This window comes from Sciurus carolinensis, chromosome 12, assembly GCF_902686445.1.
Source record: "Sciurus carolinensis chromosome 12, mSciCar1.2, whole genome shotgun sequence".
Classification (NCBI taxonomy): Eukaryota; Metazoa; Chordata; class Mammalia; order Rodentia; family Sciuridae; genus Sciurus; species Sciurus carolinensis.
The window spans coordinates 114,190,603-114,211,078 of record NC_062224.1 but is presented as its reverse complement, the minus strand read 5'-3'; the positions used below and the strand labels follow the sequence as shown (position 1 = coordinate 114,211,078).

The 20,476-nt window shown below is 48.9% G+C and overlaps 1 long non-coding RNA gene across 1 annotated transcript in view; it reads right to left on the bottom strand.

The window, feature by feature from the left end:
* Nucleotides 1–13,647, bottom strand: part of LOC124961573 (uncharacterized) — a 90,323-nt gene extending 76,676 nt beyond the window's left edge. Inside the window, exon 1 of the long non-coding RNA XR_007104290.1 lies at nt 13,520–13,647. This is a non-coding gene — a long non-coding RNA (uncharacterized LOC124961573). The remainder of the gene's footprint in view (nt 1–13,519) is intronic.
* Between the last annotated feature and the right edge of the window lie 6,829 nt (nt 13,648–20,476).

Genomic DNA, 20,476 nt, shown 5'->3' with positions numbered 1-20,476 from the left:
CGATATATTTTTGGCAAGGAAACAGCAGGGAGCTGAGAACCTGGTGCCTGCGGGCTCTGCTGACTCAGGGACCAGGGTAGAAGGCCTGGCCTGGAGAAGCCAGGCAAAGGCTGGGGCGGAGCCCACAGGGGAAGGACAGGTGCTCCTGAGCGGCAGCTCATCAGCCGCCTGGCTCCCCAGGCCACTGCCAGACCCCTGGGTAAGGAGTGTTGACCCAGAGAGGCAGAGGTAGTGCTGGAGACAGTGATGACAGAGGAGAGGAGACACTGAGGCCCTGAAGACGCTGCCCCCTGAGCCCAGTGAACCCTGAGGTCTGCACACACCAGCCTTCAGAGCTGCTCGGAACCTTCCTGAACCAGATCCCAGAGTACAGATAGGGCTTGGCTCCCAGCCCAGCAGCAGTGGAGGGGAGAAAGTGAACTTAAAAGAAAATACCTATGATATATGCAATAACATGGATGGATCTCAAAATAACTATGTCAAGTGGAAGAAGCCAGACTTTTAAGGTTGAGTACATACCCTATGATTACACTTATATAAAACTCTAGAACATGCAGACTAACCTATAGTGACAGAAAACATCACTGGCTGCTTGAGGGGCAGGGGACAGGGTGACGAATGGGCACAAGAAAATGTGCAAACTTTGCGGTTCGGGCAGGTAGGGACAAGTGTGCTCACTGCGGCCAGTGGTGATAGTTTCAGGGGTGTTTACATATATCCAACTTATCAAACTGTATGCTTTAAATGTGAGTGATTTCTTGTCTGTCAATTATACCTTCTTGAAAAAAAGATCCACAGGCACACATCTCTTGCAGAGATTCTGATTGAGTTGGGCCAGGGTGGTATCAAAATCTTTAAAGGTCTGCCCAAGAAAGGGGAGGGAGGATGGAAGAAAACAGGGGGGATCATGAACCAAAATCAATTTCCATACATGTATGAGTTTGTCAGGATGAACCCAACTACTATGTACAATTATAAAGCTTAATAATAATAATACATTTTTAAAAATCAATTGATGAAAAAAATAAGTCTTCCCAAATGATTGGGAAAGCAAGTTCAAGGTACAGAACCTTGTGACCATAGTCAGGACCTTGGTTATCTGCAATGGTACTGGAAGCCACTGATCCTTGGTAGGAACCAAAGTCGGAAATTAACATTGTCTAAGACGGCCAGACTACCAAAAGCCTTATACAGATTCAATGCAATTCCTATTAAAATCCCAATGACATTCTTCATAGACATAGAAAAGCCAATCATGAAATTCATTTGGAAAAATAAGAGACCCAGAGTAGCCAAAGCAATCCGCAGTGAGAAAAGTGAAGCAGGAGGCATCACAATACCAAGACCTTAAACTATACTACAGAGCAAGTAATGAAAACAGCATGGTACTGGCACCAAAACAGACATGTAGACCAATGGGACAGAATACAAGACACAGAGACAAACCCACATAAATACAGTTATCTCATACTACACAAAGGCACCAAAAATATACACTGGAGAAAAGATAGCCTCTTCAACAAATGGTGCTAGGAAAACTGGAAATCCATATGTAGCAAACTGAAATTAAACTCCTATTTCTTATGCTGTACAAAACTCAACTCAAAGTGAATCAAGGACTCAGACATTAGAGTAGAGAACCTGCACCTAATAGAAAAAAAGTAGGCCCAAATCTTCACCATGTCGGCTTAGGAACTGACTTCCTTAACAAGACTCCTAAAGCACAAGAAGTAAAATCAAGAATCAATAAATGGGATAGATTCAAACTAAAAAGCTTCTTCACAGCAAAGGATGAACAATCAATAACATGAAGAGAGAGCCTACAGAGTATGCGAAAATCTTTACCACCTGCACCTCAGAGCATTAATCTCCAGAATATATAAAGAGCTCAAGAAACTTAACACCAAAAAAAAAAAACAAATAACCCAATCAATAAATGGGCTATGGACCTGAACAGACACTTCACAGAAGAAGAAATACAATCAATCAACAAATATATGAAAAATTGTTCAACATCTCTAGCAATTAGAGAAATGCATATCAAAAGTACACTGAGATTTCATCTCACTCCAGTCAGAATGACAATAATCAAGAATACAAGCAAAATAAATATTGGCGAGGATGTGGAGGAAAAGGTTCATTCATACATTGCTGGTGGGATTGCAAATTGGTGCAATCACTATGGAAAGTAGTATGGAGATTCCTCAGACAACTTGGAATGGAACCACCATTTGACCCAGCTATCCCACTCCTTGGTTTATACCCAAAGGACTTAAAATCAGCAAACTACAGTGACATGGTCACATCAATGTTCATAGCAGCTCAATTCACAGTAGCAAAACTATGGAACCAACCTAGATGCCCTTCAACAGATGAATAGATAAAGAAAATGTGGTATATATACACAATAGAATCAATGAGCTATATAAAAAAAGAATGAAATTATGGCATTTGCCAGTAAATGGATGTAACTAGAGAAAATCATGCTAAGTGAAATAAGCCAATCCCAAAAAACCAAAGGCCAAAGATTTTCTCTGATATGTAGATGCTAATTCACAATAAGGGGGGTGGTAGGGAAGAATAGAGGTACTTTGGATTAGACAAAGGGGAGTGAAGGGAGGGCACGGGGTATAGGGGTGGAAGGACAGTGGAATGAATAGGACATTATTTCCCTGTGTGCATATATTATTGCACAACTGGAAGAATGAGAAGTTATACTCAATTTATGTATGATGTGTCAAAATGCATTCTACTGTCATGTATAACTAATTAGAACAAATTTTAAAAAATAGATTAAAAAAAAGAAAAACCCTGCCAGCCCCAGTGCCCTGTGAGAACACAGACCCTGTACGGACAAGTAATTTCCAGGGCAGCTCTTACGTGAATCTGATCAGAAGAGTCCGCCGGGCCACTTCTGCACACAAGCACATCACGTAGCTCTGCAACGAGTGGAAGCTCATGTTGTCCCACACGTCTCCGTTATCTTACTGCGTCTCCTGATAGCACTGGTGTGGGTGGTTTCCTATGCTCTGGAGGAATCTGTCACACTTGGACATGGGTCTGCTCATTTGCAGAAGAGAAGCAGACAAAATGGTCTCTTGGAGCCCAAGGTCAGGAAGGAAGATAGAGCAAAAGAAAGGTGGGTCGCTGCCGCCCACCTTGGAAGGGAAAGAGAACCCCACTCTCCTGGACGGAGCCTGCAGGCCTGGTATGGTCAAGTGGCAGGAACCAGAAGGCCCTCTGCAAACTGCTCTTCCTTTTTGCTTTGGGAATCAGAAGCCTATTCACAAATCAGACCTTCTAATTTTTCACAAGTTTCATCTCCCAAATTACCAACCCTTAGCCAGTAGTCTCCAAAGCCTACACAGGTGAAGGCCAAGAGAAGCTCATCTGTGGCTTAGGCCCAAGCTCATGGCTACAGGAACAGCACTGTGCTCAGAGACCACATAGGACCAAGGAGGAAGGATCCCGTCTCTCAGTGTTGCCATGGGGACTGCCGGCTGTGCTCACAGAATGCTCTGCACATCATGACTCTTTTTAAAAAGAGAAAACAGTTCCTATTTTCCAAAGGCTAAGTGGGGAGTGAGGAGGTGGTGAGAGGGGAAATAGAAGGTCTATGAGGGTAAGAAGTGGGCATCGCAGCCCAGGCAAAGGTGGACTAAAGCGGAGTGAGGCCAGAAGGCCTCCCTCCACCACTAGGGAAGTGGAGAATCACTCCAACACACGGGCAGAGGCCTCCGTCAGCCACCACACGCTGTTCCCCGGCAAAGCATTTCCTGCAGGAAAGAGTAGATCTGAGATTTGCAAAGTTCATTTTCAATTTCTTAGGCGATAGCCCACCCAATCAGAAGTACCCAGAAAGCCTTCCCTCCGAAGGTCCCAGACACCATGAAATGGGATCCCTTTCCCTCAGAGCATGCAGACCCTCTGCACATGTGTGCACAACTTCTATTTAAGGTTCTTAGGACACCTGGGCCTCTCCTCCCTAGGAATGCAATCTACCTTTCCCTGATGGCTGTCCAGACATTACCCCCAAGTCTCCAGGGAAGAACTGTTCCCATGTTTCCTATCAACAAGAGCAGAGCCAAACAGCCTTTGATGTCCCCAGAGTTACCCGATCACCCACATGACACTGAGCAGAACTAGGGGACTGGGAGACAGCAGCTCAGTCTGACATCTGCCCAAGGCCAGCAGTAAGGAGTGATATGAGCTTCTAGGTCCGTCCAATCTACCATCTGTCGCTGGCTTACCATGCCACCTTGGGTCACTGACTTCCCCACTCTGCACCATCTGTGAAATGTGCATAATAGTACACCATGTCCTTCAGTCCCTCCTTCATCCTCTCCTACTCTCCCTCCCTCCCTCCGTCTCCTCCTCTCCACGCATGTCTCTCTCCCCCTCTCTCTGTCTCCTATAGAAGAGAGATAACATGTCTGTAAAGTGCTTTGAGCTCCTTGGAGATAGAAAGTCTATAAATATAAGCTGTTATCACTGTTGCCATGGAAACACACACAGACCCGTGCTCCATTCCTGCCTTTGCTGAGCATAACTCTGGCCTTCCTGCCCCACTGGCAGTTAACCAATCAATGGCTCTTCAAAGCTCTGCAACCAGGCAGCGGGTGGGGACTCAGGACTAAACTTTTTGATCCTCTTCCTGTCACTTTTCACAAACCGTACTTCTGTACTAAGGCAGAGGGTAGTACAGTTTGGCCAGAGCCAGCTGTTAACCACCATGTGAATTATTGCAGACATAACCAATATGCAGGCCACCCAACCCAGACCCTAATCTGTGGCTTATTCTACCCGGTTGCTAAGTTTGCTCCCCATGCCGACTGCTCGACTTCACAATTAAGGCTGCCAGAATGCCGGGACGGGGACCACACGGGCCTGCCTCTTTCTGTTGGCCTGTGGCCTCTGGAGAGTGGAGGGAGGACTTTCTCACTGTTGTCTCACAGGATAGATGCCACCTGTGCCCACGCGGAGGTTGGTGAGTAACTGAGTGAATACGTGCTGCTGTCCTCTTTTGCCCCGTGGGGAAAGGATGCTGGGCACTCCTGTGCAGCATGCTGGCCTGGACTCCAGACCCCAGAGCACATGGTTCCTGCTGTGGCTGGTCTGCTTCCCTCCACTGCCAGGTGAAGGGCACGGGGTCACTCTGGTTTCAGGTGGTCCTGAGAGAGCCCGAAGCCTGGCACAGGAGAGTCCAAAACAACTTCCTGAGCCTCACTCCTCCCAGCCACAAAGTCCGAAGAGCACTTATCTCACAGGTTCGTGGTAACGGTTGAGCGAGATCTGTACAGAAATCCACAGCTCCGTGGTTGGCACCAGTAAGTGACAGCTGCATGTTGTTCCCTTGCACTGGCCTGCCACACACACGGAGAACGCCCTTTGCTTTGAATGGCACGCCTGCTCACTTATTCTGAAGTCCTGGCTGGTGCTGCAGCCTCAGTGAGACGGGAGCATGTGACTGACTGCCTTCATAAGTGGGGGTCTGGGAACGTGAAGGGACAGGAGATGCTCCAGCACTTACAGGGACCAGGAAGGACCTGCGGCATGATCTGCAGGGTCCAGTGCAAAATAAAATATGGGGCACTTGCTAAAAAATTACTTTTAATTTCCAGAGGATGACATCTGAGCACTAAACCAGGCCTGGATCCTTCTAAGCTGCAGTCCCCTGCCCGGCTGCAGAGGTTGCATCCTCATGAAGCCAGGGACACAGGTGAACCTGGCGTTGTGGCTCCCAGTCGTGGTGCAGGAGATCATGGCGACAGCATCTGTGGGAGCTGCTTTGGGTATCACATCAGTCTAACGTGACATTGGAAGGACCAGGAATGATCTGGATACACTGAATTCATGTTCATGAACTTGAACTATAGTAAAGGTCACTTCAGAAGGACAAAGCTCATACGAACAAGTGAACTTGTGTGGAGCAATTAATGACAGCATCAAACACAAGACAATTGTGCCTAGAGGTGCAGATTGTTTCTGCATCCTCGTTCACAGAGAGGCCGAGGGGGAGGGAGGTAAATGAAAAGAGTATCAAGGACATCAGTTTGTTCAACTGCTATGTATTAATCCTCCAGTGTATACAAGGCATGGTGCTCGACCAAGCAGGAGGAACGGAAAGGTGTGTTCAGTCACAAGGTGAGAAGGTTAGACCAGATTATCTCTAAAGTCCCCTTCAGCTCTGACCTGCTGGGGGTTAATCAACGAAGAAACAGAGTTCACCTCAAAGATGCTGGAGTCTAGAGCAACCGCAGAAATAAAGCAGAGTTACTCTATGTAGATTGTTATTCTGGGTGTTTATGAACACATGCTGGTTCAGCGAGGGAGTATGATAAACTAAGGGGAATCACAAGAAAACCCCCAAGGGGATTTTGCAAATATTTTTGAAAATAAATTCAATGTTTGGCCTCCATCCTCCCAACACTGGGCAAGGTCTAATCTATCCTGGTTTCTTGGCTTTGTCTCTGGTTGCTTTACACTTCCATGGTTATGTCTTGATAACCCACAATTTTCATTGAGACAATGGGACCACTGCAAATCCATGACATTCTGTTTACCATGGGCCTTACAGATGGCAGGGAAGAAGAGGTGGGCGTGGTCATTCATCGGGCCACAGCCATTGTGTGCCAGGCCGTGCCATGTGCTTTTAATCCTCAAATGAGCCTGAAAGGAATTAATATTTCCACTTGGAGAAACTAAAGATTAATTTACCCAGATTACTAATAACTAATAGGAGGAAGTGAGAATCTCATCAAGGTTTGTCTGGTGTTAAGTCTTGTGCTCAAAAATTGGCTTCAACACATTTAGGTAAAGACTCTTCTATGAATTACCAGGAAGAGTCACACCTTGGTGAAAAGAATGGGTGTATGGCCCATCTCAATCACATTCTTTATCAGTGGACAGAGGGGAAGGGGGAGTGAGGACCACCAGGAATGAAGCAGTAATTAAACAAGAGTGGGCCACATTCTGCCCCAGCCTTATTTTTTGACTCTGGGAGAATTCACCATCTGCCTGCCCTGTAGCTTAGTTTTACTATCAGATGAAGAAGAAGACGAGCTTCCTGTTTGAAGCGGGATAGAACGCAGATGTGCTCTTGGCTCTGACATGCAAGGTGAGACAGGAAGTGTGAGAGCCACAGAGTGGAAGGACAAGGGTCTCGTCCACTTCACATCCACCCTTCCCCTCCAGGTGCCCAGAAGGGAGAACTACCTGCTGTGTCCCCAAGCCACTGTAGTTCTGGCCCCTGCTACACTGGCTTGGCTTGTCTCTTACATGGAATTGAGGGCCAGCCTTGAGATGGATTTCCCCTTGAGTCAGGGCCCACCTCACCTACTCTGCCATCACTGAGCGCACGGGCACCCTGGCAAAACAGTAGTTTAGGGAGCACATCTAGAAATGTCTGCAGACCAGGAGACATTGAGGCATTTGAACTCACCCTCTGTCGCTCGGTTGAGGGGCCTGGAAAGCTTGCACCTGGAGGACGCAAGTTCTTAAACATCGTACTCTACAATCTCCGAAGGACCATGTTCTGTAGGTGCAGGTCATCTCTTCTCAGACATCGAATGCTGCGATCATGTCCAATTCCAGCACGGGAGCACCTCCTCCCTGCCCAGGGCTCCAGTTCTCAAACTCTGAGGCACATCTGCAGCACCGGGAGGACTCGTGAACTGAATTCCTACCTCCACCCCTAGAGTTTCAGATTCAGCAGGTCAGGAGTGGGGCCTGTGATTCACTGTCTAACAAGTTCTCAGGGGCTGCTGGTGCTGCTGGCCTGGGGACCGTGCTTTGAGAGCCACTGACACAGAGCATGTGCCTGTACAGAAAGCACAGCACCACCACTGGCAGGCCGCTCGGTCTTGGAGCCAGATGCTAATGGCAGCACTCAGCACCACGCTCTTTTAATACAGTCAAAGGACAGGGATGCACTTCCAGTCCATCGCTCAGTAAGTAGAAAATACATAATTTATTTAACAAATATTCTAAGTGCTTGTTTTCAGTCAGGCATTGGGAGCCAGGAGGGACAAGGCGGACAAGAATATCGGCCCTCACGAAGCTTTGACTCAAGCGGGAAAAGCTGTCATTTATTGAACGTCTATGAAGTCCTAAGCCCTTTACATTAATGGCCTCAGGTGTGCATAAAGTCAGTGACAAACAATCATCATGATGTCCATTTCCACACAGAGCAGGAAACCTGAGAGCTAAGTAACTTCCTCGGATCCACGCAGCCTCCGCCCACACACATCCCCGGCACCACCGTGAAATGCAGTTGCCCAACTGGGAAGGGACTTTCAGTTGGACTGCCCTACATTTTGTCAGAAAACTTCTTTATTCTTAGAAAAAGGATTCTTCATTCCCATGACCTGAAAAGATCCCTGAGGTGTTGGGGATCGTCAAATGTAAGAGCCCAGGGGCCAGGGTGAGAGATCACGGCCTACCAGGAGGAAATAGTTTGTAACTCCTGTCCATAACCAACTTCTGAACCATCTGGCCAGGCAGGCTGGGGTTCAGAAGTTTACTCTAAACAGCAACCTTCCATGCGACCAGCAGGTTCCTGGTTAAAACTAGAGGCTCCTCCTTCCTGCCATCATTTATTCAAGCGACACTTCCTAAAGCTCCTGTGCTCCAGTCACTGTGCCGGGCACTGTGGAGAACTCGGAGGTGAGGAGTGGTCCTCACCAGCAAGGGGCACATATGAGCACAGCTACTCCGCCCTCCAGGTACTAGAAGACTTGAGTGCCTTCCTGGGGTGTCTCACATTTTAAGATTTCCAGGGGTTGTGCTTTTTATCTTTATTCATGCTCCAGTTCATACATCAGTTCATGCTGTGTTTTTATTTATTTTTAGTGGAGCTCTTAATAATAGGAGTTGGGCATTTAGTGAGATAATACAATGATTTATTTTTTAAAAAAAGAAATGACAGTTATTTTTCAAGATTTTACTAAAATACTTTTAAAAAGCAGGAGGGTCCTGGGGCAATGAGAGAAAGGGGAAAAATCCATGGAAGTTAAAGAATCTATGATCCTTAACAAAAGATAGGAAGCTGCCCTCAAGGAGGCCTGGGTAGGGATCTTACAGGAGGAAGAGGCGAGCTTTGGAGTGGAGTAAAGTGTGAGCAAGGTTGGCAGTGGGAGAGAAGCAGACCCAGTGCTGGCTTCCTCTGGGCTTTCCCGCCCTTCACAGTTAGATTGCCCGTCTAGACCACATGCATCTCAAATCTGATCCTTTTTTTCTTTAAGAAATCAAAAATTAAAGTTAGCCAGCTCCCTGGTTGGGACATCGTTAATAGGAGATTACACGTCTGATTCAGTTTGGAGCCTTGAAATCAGACTTGAGGTTCCACAGAGGACTCAGCATTGTGTCACCAGTCTATGTGGGGGTGAGGGTTTGGTGGAGCAAGAAGAGAGAACAAGCAACTGGTGACAATCAAGTCTCTGTTTCTTTCTTTCAGAGTTCTGTGCAAGGGTGCCACCATGAACATGCAGTGAGCACACCGTGAACACACCGTGAACACACCATGGGCCCTCTGTGAACACACCATGAGCACATCATGAGCACACCTGAGCACACTGTGAACACACTGTGAACACACCATAAGCACACCATGAACACATCATGGGCCCTCTGTGAACACACTGTGAGCACACTGTGAACACACTGTGAACACACCATGAACACTCTGTGAGCATACCGTGAACACACTGTGAGCATACCGTGAACACACCATGAGAACACTGTGAACACACCATGAGAACACACCATAAGCACACCATGAACACATCATGGACCCTCTGTGAACACACTGTGAGCACACTGTGAACACACTGTGAGCACACTGTGAACACACTGTGAACACACCATGAACACTCTGTGAACACACCGTGAACACACCGTGAACACACTGTGAACACACTGTGAGCATACCGTGAACACACCATGAGAACACTGTGAACACACCATAAGAACACACCATGAGAACACCGTGAACACACCATGGGCCCTCTGTGAACACACCGTGAGCACACTGTGAACACACTGTGAGCATACCATGAACACACTGTGAACACACTAAATACATTGTGAACACACCATGGGCACACCGTGGGCCCACTGTGAACACACCATGAACACACCATGAGCCCACTGTGAACACACCATGCACACACCATGAGCACACGTCGCTCATTATCCACGGAGCCCTGACTTCCTAAGCTCCGTCAACAGCTGTCTCCAAATTTTCCCTTGCATTTTCAAATTCCAAAGAGCAAAGCAGTATTGCATGTTTCTTTCCTCTAATTTAAGAACACTGAGGGAGTTTGTTCACAGTAGTCTCATCCCGGAAGCTCGTTCCTACACTCAGTTTGGAGCTTTTAATAACGTTGTTGTCCCATCTCCCCAAATTCCTCACACACCCTACAGTGGCACATCTCAAACATTAAAGTTAACAATTAGCTGGGAGGCGCGTTCCCCTGCAGATTCCTGAGCCTTATCCTGATAATCTGGTTAAGTAGAATAGGATAAATCCCAGGAATCTGCATCCTAAGGAAGTTAACCAGGTACATTTGATGGGCAGCTGGTGGTTGGCATATTGAGACACTATGTGATTCCATCAGGACTGGAGACGTAGGTGCTCATTCAGCTCATCGCTGCATGCAGAATATCCACCCCTCGCTGTGCTAAGGCGTAGGGAGTACTAACATGGAGAGTCTCTTCTCATGAAATTAAAGTGTAAGCCAGTGGTCACACATGAAGAACCCCATCTGCAACAAAAGGCACAAAGAATTACACAGTGTCCGGAAGACTCTGGCTCACACATTTCCCCTAGTTCCTGAGTATAAGGACGTCTTCCTCCGAAGGCTTAGTAGGGGTTATCCAGCCAAGAGAAGAGAGGTGGACCTTACAGACTAGAGGGAATGGCCTTGCTAAGGCCTTGTGGCCAGAGGGAGTTTGGAGCATCCAAAGTTACCCAGTGTCTTCAGCAATGGGGATTCATACAGACTTCCAAATGTCACTCTAACATTCCAAACTTCTGAAAGGCTGGGGCAAGAGAAGACTTATGGATTTGCTTAAAGTAGCTCTTAATTCACAATTAAATGCAAACTGCACTGAGATCAGTTGTCAGTCATCCAGCCCAAGCTGAGGTTGCAGAGGGCACACAGGGCCTGGGGAAATCTCAAGTTCCATGTCACCACAACCCGTGCTGGGAATGGGCAACAGCTGTCTGCATCCACAGGCCCCTAAAGAGGCTGGCAGAGTTTGGAGTGACTGTCACTTTGGGAAGCAGAGAAGGTGGGGGACAGGATACCCACAGGGCCGCCCTTGCCAAAAAGCAAAGCCCAGACTGTGCACCGCTCTCCCGCACCTGTTTTCCGCACACTCCTCGGGATCTTCTCCAGACAAGCTCCCCACAGCTTACAGAGCCACCTCTCGTGACCCCAGTGGCCTGGACTCTTCTAATGGTTTACTCTTAAAATGGATTGTTTTTCTTGACACAAAAGAAAGGGGTTTGATCCCGTTGAAGAATAAAGTGTTAGATAATGTCTCCCTCCCAGGATTTATATTTGAAAAGTCCCGGACAACAGTAAATAACAAAAGAGCAAATACAGATGTGCCAACTTTCCTCATCCCATGGCAAATACAACAACAGAACCTCTTATTTTTAGCTGGGCACGTGGTACTCAGAATAAAAACTCTTTCTCAGCTTCCCTTATACCTAATGAGGCCATGTTCTGACCAGTGAGATGGGAACAGATGTGTCCTGGGACCTTTTCTAGGATGGATATTTCTGTAAAGAGCAGTTGTGCTGATAGTTTTCCCCTCTGTCCTTCCCTCCAGCCTGGATGTGATGATTGGCACCCGAGGCACCATGTAGGAGGTACAGTAGAAGGGGAAGTTGGAAGAGGTCTGGCTCCCTGAGTGCTTCACAGAATAATCATCACCCCTACATGGACCACCTACCTCTGAGCATGTGAGTGAGAGCGAAATAAAATCCTATGCTGCTGAAATCACTGTTATTTTGGGTTTCCATTACTCCCAAACATAACCTCATTTTTTAGAAACTATCAAGAAGATTTTTCTTTTTCTTCACAGTGAAGATTTTTCTTGGGGCTGGGGTGAGGGGTGTCCCTCAAATGTGGGAATGACATCCTCTGCCTTCGCACATGGCTATTTCTTTAGGTTGGTCCAAGCTGAATCATAAGATGGACACTGAACATGATCTTGGGGGCAAGAGGCCTCCATCTGAGGCTAGTCCTACCACAAACTTACCATTTTCCCTCACTGGTGTTCCACTTTCTCATCTGAAAAACAGCCTTCTTACAAATCTGATAGTTTCTAAGACCAGACATGTTCAGCCTTTCTTAATGCCCATGCCAATCTGCCAAAGGAAATTATTATTAGGATGAAAAATTCCATCTTACTAAAAGATTGTGCATCCAGATATTAATTATTTGGAGCTTACAACACATTCTACAATGGGTCACTAACATACATGAAGGTTTGGTTCCCAAGTAAACTCCAAAGTTATTTAGCTCACATTTGGTATGGGGGAACAGAGCACTTGGTCACAAACTGGGGAGATGGACAGGAGCATCTTCTCTTCCACTGTTGGCAGAAAGGGCACATTCTTCCCTCAGCCCTGTGCTCTGGAATTGAGAACAGTTGCCTCCAGTACCAGTGTTTCCCTTCACACCCAGATTCATGTGGAAGCTAAGAAAGCAGGAGTCTGGCTGGTATTGAATATCCGGGGCCTGCCGCAAGCGAAAGGCTACTTTCTGAGTGTGTCAACATTTCCTTAAGCAACACTATGCAGACTCCATGGGGGATGCAAACGGGGAGGATGTGCTGCCTCTGACTTTTCCTGTTGGCTGGTGGCCCAGGGCCCCAGTGTCACCCAGCTTTGCAAGGGAGTGGAGAAGCCAGGAGACAGGCCTGGATTCTGTCCTGGAGGAACTGGGTACCTTTGCCTTCCTGCCCTACGAGTGAGGTTTCTGAGGGATATCATAGTTTCCTGAAGATCCCTGGTCTGCTTCACTCCAGTTCTTCCTTTAAAGAGGGCAGTCTAGATCCCATGTGTTATCTTTATTAAAAAAAAAAACAAACAAACAAATAAACTTTGCCCCAAAGGCGTTGTTTCTATCTGCTGATTCAACAGCCGCTGCCCCTGAGTCTCTGCACATGCTTCCTCTGCCTGCCCTGCCTGCCCTGCCCTCTTGTTCTCAGAGGCTCACTCCCCCTTGACCAAGTGTCTTCATCTTCAGGAAGCCTCCTCAGCACTCAAGAGGAAGCACGTCCCCTCTGTGTGCTCTCCCAGCACCCCTAGCAAGGGTCAGGCTGACCCAGCTCAGAGAATGAGCTGCTGAAGCTTCTCGACTCTGCAGCGGCCAGCTCACCGTGCCGCTCCTCAGTAATCAGGGGACGAATGCTCTTCCTCTCTGCTCCTCCTGGTCTATCACAGTCCTGAACAGGGCCTGCCCCCTGCACACGGGTGTCTGCGTTCCCTGAACTCTCACTGCACCTGAGTTCGCCACCTCCGTTGTGGAACGATCTTCACCCCCAGCACTGCTGCTCGCTCAGTCCTGCGTCCCTCCTCCTCTCCCAGACGCCACTGCTGGAGTCCAGGTGCTATCTTCACCCGCCTTTGTTGTTCTCCCAGTCTCCACAGCAAGGCACACACAGCAGGTAACTGGTGAATGATTGATGGATGAGAGCATGAATCCAAGAAAGGATTTTTAAACTGTAACCCAGAGGAGATTGGCACTTCCTTGGAGAGCTTTTAACTTAAAAAGCAGAGGCTGTGCCTGACAGCACCTATTGGGTGCCCTGAGCTGTGCCTGCCCTTTCCATGTGTCTAGTTTCCTTCTGAGGACACAGTTAGGCCTAGTGGTTATCAAACTGGGGTCTTGACCCAAACAGCCTTGATCTGAATGTGGCCTTCCTTCTTCTATCTTTAGGGACTGAATCTATAGGAGTGTTAGTTTCTTCTTTTGTAAATGACAATGGTAATAATAGGACCTACCTCCTTAAGTTGTAAAAACGTTAATATAAAACAGAAAATTAAAGGTCATCCATATGAAGTACTTGGTATAGAACCTGATTTACAGGAAGAGTCTAATAATGCAGCTATTATGCCTCCGTGTAGCTTCTAATGAGATGACAGAAGGCTTAAATCAAGCAAGAACTCCTGGGAAGCCAGGGCCCCAAGGTGCTGTCTCCTGGCCATTCCACTTATTTCCATGGGCAGTGTCCCTGGAAGCACCCCTGTAAGGAAAGGCACAGCACTGGCTTTTAGAACCCAGAAGCTGAGTACCTAGGTGGGTCTTGTGACTGTGTATGTGAACAGGCTACCAGGTTTGCAGGATGCACTTCAGTAGAAGTGGCTTCCCGGTGGGGTCACTGGCTGTGATGCTGCATGCCCCCTAGGTATGGAACAGGGCATGCTGTCACTTGGTAATGCAAACCCATGCTGTCGGCTAGCTAGGACACAGCTGTTTGCCTAAAGGATTTGCTCCTCGAGAGAATAAAACCTTCCTCATTACTTTGTAGAGAGATGAGTATAAATAAAGTTGTAATCCACTTTATGCAAATTAGCTTGCATTTTCCTGCCTCCCAGCTCCTCCCCAAAGTAAAATAAAAGCAAAACAATCATTTTTCATTACTTCCCTTTGGTTTGATCCCTACAAACTTAACCACATTAAAATGTAATATTTGTAGGATGACACGGAAAGGTACAGTGCCTCAGAAAGAAGAAAAACGGACATTTCTCATGAGGTGTAGAGGTTCTCTTCTCAGTGTCTGCCCTACCTGTCTAGTTGCTCACTTGAGTGTGTGCTTCTGCTCCGGGGCCAGCCAACAGCTCGGCAGCCACTTGATCCTGCCTGGCTCCCTGCTCCATATCCTGGCCACACTGCAGGGAGGAACCGAGGCCAAGGCAGTCAGGGCTTTGGTTTCCCAGCAACCTATGACCTGCTAGGAAAACGTGAACTGTGCTGATCTGATTCCCTCTGCCTGGAATCCAGACTAAAAGTAAAGCAAGCTTTGCCAGTTAGCAGTGGGTCTGCACCTGCAAGATGATGAGAAAGGAGGCCCATAAGAACCGAAGCCAGCGACCTCCATGCACACAAAGTTGCACTGGGGGGAGCTGAGGAAGCAGAGAAAGTCAGCGGGTGGTTAGAAGGGAGAGAGAATTCAGGGTGCAGCTGAACTGCTTCAGCGGGTGAAGGCTACAACAGCTAGAAAACGGATCTCCAGACTCTGGCCCAGCACCACCTCCAGGACAGGACCTGAAACACCAGCATTCGCAGTGACCTGTCCTTGCAGTCCCGGGATGGGAACCTCCGCCTGAGCGTTCCATGTGTATCCATTTTACTGAGAAGGCGTTTATCTGTTTTTGCAAGTGCAAGATCTTTTTCTAAAAAACACATCTGACTTCAGAGTTAAGAGAGGTCTTGGCTCAAGAAAACATGAAGCCAGCTTTGGGACAATAGTAACTGACAAGAATGGTAATATTGCCCTTAAAGTATAGGTTCCTTAGATTCTGTGCTCCTCAGAACCAGAGCCCCTGCTTGAAAAAGGACACCACCACATGAGGAGTCACGCAGGGGAAGGCAGCAGGGCCACCAGGGAGTCTCACCAGGATGGAGAAATGAGAGCTTCTACTTTGAAAAATGGAAACGAGGGAGGCAGAAGAGAAGTTCTCAGTAGATGTAGGGCTACCATCATGCACATGCATCAGATTCACATCTTCCCCTCCAAAGCGGAGAACTGGCACTGGCCAGCAGTTATAAGGAGCTACTCTGAGTTTCCCAACAATAGGCTATCCTGCTGCCAGGTAGGGAGGACACAGCCCTTGGAGGTATTGGACTGGAGACTAGCTGGCCAGCCATACAGCCCTGCAGACGGCAGCCCGAGCTGGAGGGCCTCTGCCGTTGTCTCCAGCACCGGGCACAGGAGCTCGCCCACGACTCTTCCTGGCCTTCCACTATTGCTTCAGTAAGAAGCTGAAGATTGAAGAGACCATAAAATAGGCATTCCTTCCACCTCTAGAAGACTTCAAATATTCCGAGCAGAAAAGGGGTCATAAAACACTTCCCCAATCCTATGTCATCTCCATCCATCCTGGGGCTGATGAGACCGTGCGGCTAAAGCAGAGAGCTCCTGGTCTTCCTCACGCTGCACATAAAAACTATCCCCATTCTGCACGGTGCCAATGGAGCTGAACCTCCTGTATTCTCTGGCCAGCACAGCCTGGATAAATCTACATATGTATATCTCCTGGCTTTTGTTTCTATAAATTGTGACTCCTCTGTAGGACCAGCAGAAAAACAAACGAGCCTCTTTTCCCCAGTTTGTTCAAACCACATAAAATTAATTTTCCCCTTTTACATGGTTTGGTTTGCTTATTTCTTATGTGGGTGGATGGCCGAATTTCGGCCGGCTGAGATCCAGGCAGATTTCCTGGCTTGGCTGCTGCTAACAGTGCCTCTCTTCCAGGATAATGAAGTGGTGGGATCTACCCTCAGTGAAATTAGTTCTTGGAAAGGTGTTCACTGGTTGCCTTTTAAGAAAATGGAAAATTCCAGAAAGGAACTTCTGTTCATTACATTTTTGAGATGGGGGTCTCTCATGTTGTTCAGGCTGACCCTCAAACTCCTGGGCTCAAAGGATCTTCCAGCCTCAGCCTCCCAACTGCTAGGGATGTAGCTGAACTATACCCCAGTCTTGGAACTTTACAGAAGGCACTCCTTGGTTCCTGCCCTGGGGGAGTACCAGGAGCAGGTGGGCTGACTCTGAAAACTGCAACAATGACCTGGCACCACTTCCCTGGGACCCAGTCCAGCTAACTGGCAGTCAGTCTGGGGAGTCATGATTCCTTACAGAGACGATGCTCCTCAGTGGCCCTGTGGAACAAAGAAAGTAAAAAGCATTCCCCCATGTCCTCTCTGCTGTGGTCACTTCCGCCATCCACACACTTCATAATTTGACAAAGTTCACTGGGGTGGAAAGGAATTCTGGCAGGTCTCACTACACCTGCTTTGTGGATGTCCCCGTTAAGAAACAGCCCAGCAGAGAGCAACTGAGGCAGGTGCCAGTCAGGACCTGGCAGCCAAGGTGACCTATTACTCCCACTGAAGGTAGGAAGGGTCCAACACACCAACAGGCCTTGGCAAGAAGGTTCCTGTTCATTATTTTCATATTGTGTCCTCAGACAGGACAAGGGTTCAATTCCAGACCCAAAGAAATCACAGGAAAGTGCCAGAATGACCTCCGATGAAAGCAGCAAAGGAATAATTCAGTTTGTTCCCATCCGGGGGGATGGTTTCTTTAAGAGACCAAAACCATTCTGGAGAACGATCTGCTTTTCTACTAAACATGAGGGGTCCCTTCTGAAGCAGAGTGACACCCTGGGGAGCAGTCAGGTGTCCTCCTGTCAGGTGATGGCCAGGCGTCCACCAGGCCCTCCCCTGGTGACCAGACTGCAGCGCTTCCCCAGCTCTGCACCGCAGGGCTGCACACTCAGGCGGCCTCCCAGGGCACACAGAGCCGCCATTGAGCACTCTCCTCTGCACTGCACACAGGCTGCTGCCAGGATGAGTCACTGTGCCACACATCCCCCATCCCCTGCGCCTACTTAAAATACTCCAGGCCTGGCTGAAAAGCACCCCACTGTGTGTGAGCACGTGTGTGAGCGTGGGCCTGGCAGCCCAGCCCTCCGCAGCTCTCTGCAGAGCAACTGCATCTCGTGGCGGGGGGACCCGGGGGTCCAGGGGTCAGAACACCAGCAGCTCGGAGTTGTTTTACAGATCTGTTCTCTCACACAGGCTGCCAAGTTGCACCCTCTCTTTTGCACCCTAATTTTAGCCTTCCTGGGACCTTGTTACTGGGGACGACCTGTCTTGTCTTCTCCCAGCCCCACTTCTGACTGGTTGTCTTGCTGCTGACAGGACTGCCTGTCCTGCTGTCATCCCTTAGACCCTGGCTCTGCCCCTAGAAGGTTCCGCTTTGACCACCACAGTATCTGGTTGTTCCCTGAGTTAGAACCTGTCATCCTCACTTGCACAGAGGTCCCTAACCCCCCTCCACTCTGCAGCCATTTCGCACCCTGCGTCTCCTCCATCCACCCACACGCAGCATTAACCTTGGGGAGAACCAATCGCAGGACTCCAGAGCCATCCCTCTTCCCTAGCCTGCACAGAAAAATACCCTGAGCCTTTAAACTGAGCTCAAGAATTTTCTCCTTTGTTCTGCAGAGAAACACTGCGCTTCACAGGCATGTATCAAACAGCTTCTTAGTTCCCCAGGATCTGCACCTCTGTCCACACCCAGCGACACACCCCACCTGCCAGAGGCACCCCTCCCTCCTGAGAACCACGCACTTTTTGCTTTCAACCTGCTGCCACAGCACCCTTCACAGAAGGGGCCTTGGAACAAAAGCCCAGCCCAGTACAGCCCAAAGGGACATTATGTGCTTGAGTTATTCATTACTTGAGTTAGAGGAGGTCACGGAACAGGAAGCACGCTGGGACGCAGGGAAAGGTGGCATGGAGGGTGGGGAATTCGGCAGGGTGACCTTCTACTAGCCTGATGGCAACTCAAGAATCCTGGCAGGGGGTAAGTCTCAGAGTGAGAAGGTGGTAAATTCATAGCAACAGCCCCAAGGTTAGACAAGGTCAAGTGGAAACAGGGAATTAAAACTAAGCTGGCTACTTAATAGCTCTTGTTATGCACCAGGCCCTGTGCTTAGCGCTTTCCCACAGCTCCCGCCTCATCTTTGCTACCATGTAGCACTCCAGTTTTACAACCGAGGGGACGAGGGGACGGCACTGAAGAGAACAAATGATTTGCCCAAGGTCACACAGCTAGCACACACTGAAGCTGGAATGTGGACCAGGCGGTACCATGTGGTGAGGAGGTTAGATGGGTGGGACAATCCCAGATAGAGTGGCCGGCCAGGTGGAGTGGGCAGTGAGCCACTGAGAGGTCTCTGAGATCCCGTCCTCAGCAGTAATGCCCAGCTGGGGTGGAAACATGAAGGGTTCTAAGAAGTGGGGGTGGGGGGTGGCACTGGTTTAGAGTGGGATGCAGCAATGGCTCTGCAGGCATGACCTTCAGGGCTTCACCAACACCTGGGGAGAGTTACATGCACCCAGGCAAAGAAATCAAAGCCAGGGAATCAAAATGTGAAAGGGCAGATATCTGCCAGAGGAAGACAGTAGGTCAAGGACGAGAGAGAAAGCCGAGAAAGCCTGTCTTTGCCAAACACAGCATCAGAGTTCTTGGCATTTGCCACAGCCCTGGAGAACTAAGGTAGGGCACTGCCTCTGTAAGGAAAAACGGGGATCCTGATGAAAACTGATCACTCTGAACCTCTGGGTACACACTGTTTGACCACATGCTTCTCCTGGAGGGGTCGGGGTGGGGCACAGGCAGGGCAACCTCCTTCCCATGCCCCCTTCCCCCATTCACCCTTTTTTGCTGGTTCTGCCCACAGGGTTTTCTCCCTCTTACAGTAGTGGACACTAACAAACATGCCCTTCCCAGCGACCTGTTCTGCTGGAAAGTCCTCTGTGAGGTAACTCCTGCCTGGAGGGGGACCAGGGGCATCACATCGCAGGTGCAGCCTCTTCCTCCAGTTCTACCACCAACCACCAGCTTGGGGCTTTGCCAACATAAACACTGCAGGGGCAAAGTAGGGGGTGGCTTCCTCTCCCAACAGGCTGTTCTCACAGTTGCCCTTGACAGAGCCCTGCAGCAGCCTCTCTGGGGCTGTTCCCGTAGGTGGATTCTTCTTCCCTGAATTTTCAAGTTTGCTCAGGTCTCCAGGTGGGCCTTGAGAAAGATGACTGGGACAGAGCTCATTTTGTCAAGCTTGTCTCCAGGCCTGCAAGGTCGACCTTGGGGACAACCTTGGGTGGCCTGGACAAGCATCTCAGTACTGGAGAAATCCTTGCTATGGGGCTGGGAAGTCCCCCTTTCCAGGATGGGTCATGCCGCTCTCTTGGGATGGGCTTCTCTGCAGTGACTGCATGAGCATTCCTCATTTTTCTGCTGTGTCACTGCCCTGAGAAGTGATTTGTGAAGCTGCTCAGGGGCTCAGTGGAGGGAAATAAAAACAAGAATTTGACTTTTTAGCAACGGCAGATAAAGGATGGAAGGGGTACTCCATGCCCAGGGCTGCCCTGCAACGTCCTGCCACATGACCTGGGTTTTCTCAAATGTACTTTTACAGCCCAGCGAAGAGGTCGGTACTCCCAAGGGGCGCCCCCGAGGGGGCGTGAAAGCATGCCAATTAGAATACCAGCCACCGACCTGGCGAGGAGAGTCCTGGGCGGCCGGGTCACGTGCAGACATTGTCCCCCGGGGTCTAGGTTGGCCTGAGCCACTACCGGTTTCGATAGGGCGACTCACTCCAGGCTACCGCCCAGGGTGGGTTTGGCAATTGTCCTGCTCGAGGTGGTTCAGGCCGCCCACAAGA